Source organism: Balaenoptera borealis (genome assembly GCF_965194805.1).
Source record: "Balaenoptera borealis genome assembly, chromosome: 8".
In the NCBI taxonomy this organism is placed as follows: domain Eukaryota; kingdom Metazoa; phylum Chordata; class Mammalia; order Artiodactyla; family Balaenopteridae; genus Balaenoptera; species Balaenoptera borealis.
Genome location: NC_138865.1, coordinates 3,048,855 through 3,053,749, shown reverse-complemented (window position 1 = coordinate 3,053,749; position 4,895 = coordinate 3,048,855). Strand labels below are relative to the sequence as shown.

The following is a 4,895-nucleotide window of genomic DNA, read 5'->3' as shown; positions in this document are numbered from 1 at the left end:
CCTAAACGTCTTCCTATTAATTCTAAGTAAGGAGGACAGATTAAGGACTGAGAAAAATGTACTACATTGTATTTTTATGAAACTACACAACTTTCAAAAGCACATTCTTATCAGTTATGTAATTTCAATCTACTAGACTCCTTTGAGGTACTTGGGATATACTTTTAATGATTTTCTTTCTCACCTTTAAGATCTTTATTTTCCCCATCTGATTATTAAATATATGCTCACTTAATTTTTTTCAAACAACCCAGTAAGTATAAGGAATAAAGTAAAAGCCACTGGTGTCTCACCCCCCGCATTTATATCTATCCTTTTAGATGTTTTCTATGCATATATATGTAATATGTACAAGAATGGGATCTCATTAGGACAGTATCATAAATACCCTGTATCCGTTTTCTATTGCTGTAGAACAATTTACCAGCATTCCAAGCCCCGTCCTTGTAAGGTCATCAGGTCCTTTAAGGAATTAGGAAGTTTATGTCACTGTCATTCCCGTCATCCTTGTGTATGTAAACATTTCCATCACAGTTAGTATTTTCCCAGCATATGAATGAGCTACAGCGTTTGGTCCTGGTGGGAATCAATATGGCTCTTTCAAGTTGTCCTAAAATGAACAGTTGTCAGGAAGCACAGAGAGTCCCAGGCAGGATAAACCCAGGGAGGAACACGCCAAGACACATAGTAATCAAATTGACAAAAATTAAGGACAAAGAAAAAATGTTAAAAGCAACAAGGGAAAAGCAACAAATAACATGCAAGGGAATTCCCATAAGGTTACCAGCTGATTTCTCAACAGAAACTTTGCAGGCCAGAAAAGAGTGGCATGATATCTTTAACGTGATGAAAGGTAAGAACCTACAACCAAGAATACTCTAGCCAGCAGAGGCTCTTATGCAGATTCAATGGAGAAATCAAAAGTTTACAGACAAGCAAAAGCTAAGAGAATTCAGTACCACCAGACCAGCTTTGCCACACATTCTAAAGGAACTTCTCTAGGCAGAAACGGAAAGGCCACAACTAGAAACAAGAAAATGATGAATGGAAAAGCTCACTGGTAAAGGCAAACATACAGTAAACATAGGAAATCATCCACACACAAGTATGATATCAAAACTAGCGATCATGAGAAGAAAAGTGCACAAATGCAGGATATTGGAATGCATTTGAAATTAAAAGACCAGCAACTTAAAACAATCTTGTTTATATACAGACTGCTATATCAAAACCTATGGTAACCTCAAACCAAAAATCTACAATAGATACAAACACAAAAACGAAAAAGGAATCCAACCACAACATTAAAATTAGTCATCGAATCAGAAGAGAAGAGAAAAAGAGGAAGGGAAGAAAAACGACCTACAAAAACAAACCCCAAACAATTAATAAAATGGCAATAAGAACATACATATCCATAATTACCTTAAGCGTAAACAGAATAAATGCTCCAACCAAAAGACACTGACTGGCTGAATGGAAACAAAAACAAGACCCTTATATACACTGTCTACAAGAGACCCACTTCAGATATAGGGACACACACAGACTGAAAGTGAGAAGTTGAAAAAAGGTATTTCATGCAAATGGAAATCAAAAGAAAGCTGGAGTAGCAATATTCATATCAGACAAATAGACTTTAAAATAAAGACTGTTACAAAAGACAAAGAAGACACTACATAACAATCAAGGGATAAATTCAAGAAGAAGATATCACAATTGTAAATATATATGCACCCAACATAGGTGCACCTCAATATATAAGGCAAATAGGAACAGCCATAAATAGAAAACAGTTGTCATTTAGCATGGTTTCCTTCTGAATTAAATTTAAATATTGACTTGTCCACTTTAGGAAACCACCACCCCCATGTAAAAAAGTCTTTAATGCTTCCCTATCGATCAATGAAACTAAAAGCTGGTTATTTGAAAAGATAAACAAAATTGACAAACTTTTAGCCAGCCTCATCAAGAAAAAAAAAGGGAGAGGACTCAAATCAATAAAATTAGAAATGAAAAAGGAGAAGTTACAACTGACACCAGAGAAATACAAAGGACCATAAGAGACTACTACAAGCAACTATACACCAATAAAATGGACAACCTAGAAGAAATGGACAAATTCTTAGGAAGGTACCAAGACTGTACCAGGAGGAAATAGAAAATATGAACAGACCCATTACCAGTACTGAAACTGAATCAGAAACTTTAAAACTTTAAAGTCCGGGACCTGACGGCCTCACAGGTGAATTCTACCAAACATTTAGAGGAGAGTTAACACCCATTCTCTGAAACTATTCCAGAAAAAATTGCAGGGGAAGGAACACTTCCAAACTCATTCTATGGGGCCACCATCACCCTGACACCAAAACCAGACAAAGATATCATTAAAAAAAAAAAGAAAGAAATTTACATGCCAATATCACTGATGAACACAGATGCAAAATTCCTCAACAAAATACTAGCAAATCAACTCCAACAATACATTAAAATGATCATACACCATGATCAAGGGGATTTATCCCAGGGATGCTAGGATTTTTCAATATTCGGAAATCAGTCAATGTGATATGTCACATTAACAAACTGAAGAATAAAAACCATATGATCAGCTCAATAGATGCAGAAAAAGCTTTTGATAAAATTCAACATCGATTTATGCTAAAAAGTCTTCAGAAAGTGGGCATAGAGGGACCATATCTCAACATAATAAGGCCATATATGACAAACTCACAGCTAACATCATTCTCAACAGTGAAAAGCTGAAAGCATTTCCACTAAGTTCAGAAACAAGACAAGAATGCCCACTCTCACCACTTTTATTCAACATAGTTTTGGAAGTCCTAGCCACACCAACCAGATAGGAAAAAGAAACTAAAGGAATCCAAATTGGAAAAGAAGATGTAAAACTCTCACTGTTTGCAGATGACATGAAGTATACATAGAAAATCCTAAAGACACCACCAGAAAACTACTAGAGTTCATTAATGAATTCCATAAATTTGCAGGGTACAAAATTACTTTACAGAAATCTGTTGCATTTCTGTACATGAACAAGGAAATATCGGAAGAGAAATTAAAGAAACAATCCCATTAACTACAGCACTAAAAAGAATAAACTACCTAAGAATAAACCTACCTAAGGAGGCAAAGACCTGTACTCTGAAAACTATAAGATGCTGATAAAAGATATAGAAGACAACACAAACAGATGGAAAGATATACTGTGTTTTGGACTGGAAGAATCTATATTGTTAAGATGACCATACTATGCAAGACAATCTACAGATTCAACACAATACCTATCAAATTACCAATGGCATTTTTCACAGAACTAGAACACATAATTTTAAAATTTGTATGGAAACACAAAAGACGCCTAAGAGCCAAAGCAATCTTGAGAAATAAGAACAGAGGCAGAGGAATCACGCTATCTGACTTCAGGTTTTACTACAAAGCTACAGTCATCAAAACAGTATGGTATTGGCACAAAAACAGAAATATAGATCAATGGAACAGGACAGAAAGCCCAGAAATAAACACACAAACTTATGGTCAATTAATCTATGACAAACAAGGCAAGAATATATAATGGAGAAAAGACAGTCTCTTCGGTAAGTGGTGCTTGGAAAACTGGACAGCTACGTGTAAAAGAATGAAATCAGAACACTCTCTAACACCATAAACAAAAATAAATTGAAAATGGCATACAGACCTAAATGTAATACTGGATACTATTAAACACCTAGAGTAAAACATAGGCAGAACATTCTTTGACATAAATGGCAGCAATATCTTTTTGGATCGTCTCCTAGAGTAATGGAAATAAAAACAAAAATAAACAGGTGGGCCCTAATTAAACTTAAAAGCTTTTGCAGAGCAAAGGAAACCATGAACAAAACGAAAAGACAACCTACAGAATGGGAGAAAATATTTGCAGAAGATGCTACTGACAAGGGATTAATTTCCAAAATATACAAAGAGCTCATACAACTTAATATCAACAAAACAAACAACTCAATCAAAAAATGGACAGAAGACCTAAATAGATACTGCTCCAAAGAAGACCTACAGATGGCCAACAGGCACATGAAAAGATGCTCGACATCGCTAATGATTACAGAGGTGCAAATCAAAACTATAATGAGGTACGATGTCACACCAATAAGAAGGGCCATCATTAAAAAGTCTACAAATAATAAATTTTGGAGAGGGTGTGGAGAAAAATCAACCCTCCTACACTTTGGTGGGAATGTAAACTGGTGCAGCCACTAAGGAGAGCAGTATGGAGGTTACTTTAAACACTAAAATGGAGTTAACGTATGGTCATGCAATCCCACTCCTGGGTATATATCTGGAGAAAACTCTAATTCAAATAGATACATGAACCCCAATGTTCATACCAACACTATTTACAATAGTCAAGACATGGAAGCAACCTAGCTATCCCATGACAGATGACTGGATAAAGAAGATGTGGTACATATTACTCAGTCATAAAAAAAAGAATGAAATAACACCATTTGCAGCAACATGGGGAGACCTAGAGGTTATCATATTAAGTGAAGTAAGTCAGACAAAGACAAATATCATATGATATCACTTATATGCGGTATCTTAAAAAAAAAAAAGATACAAATGAACTTATTTACAAAACAGAAACAGACTCACAGACATAGAACACAAACTTGTGGTTACCAAAGGGGATCCCGAGGGGTGGGGGCAGAGGGAGGGGGAGGTTACATTAGGAGTATGGGATTAAAATGTACACACTACTATATCTAAAATAGATAAACAACAAGGTCCTACTGTATAGCACAGGAAACTATATTTGAAATCTTGTAATAACCTATAATGGAAAAGAATCTGAAAAAGAATAGATACATATGTATAAC

At 35.3% G+C, this 4,895-nt stretch overlaps 1 long non-coding RNA gene across 1 annotated transcript in view; it reads right to left on the bottom strand.

The window, feature by feature from the left end:
• Positions 1-4,895, bottom strand: part of LOC309633380 — a 463,676-nt gene that overhangs the window by 394,474 nt on the left and 64,307 nt on the right. The window lies entirely within an intron of this gene.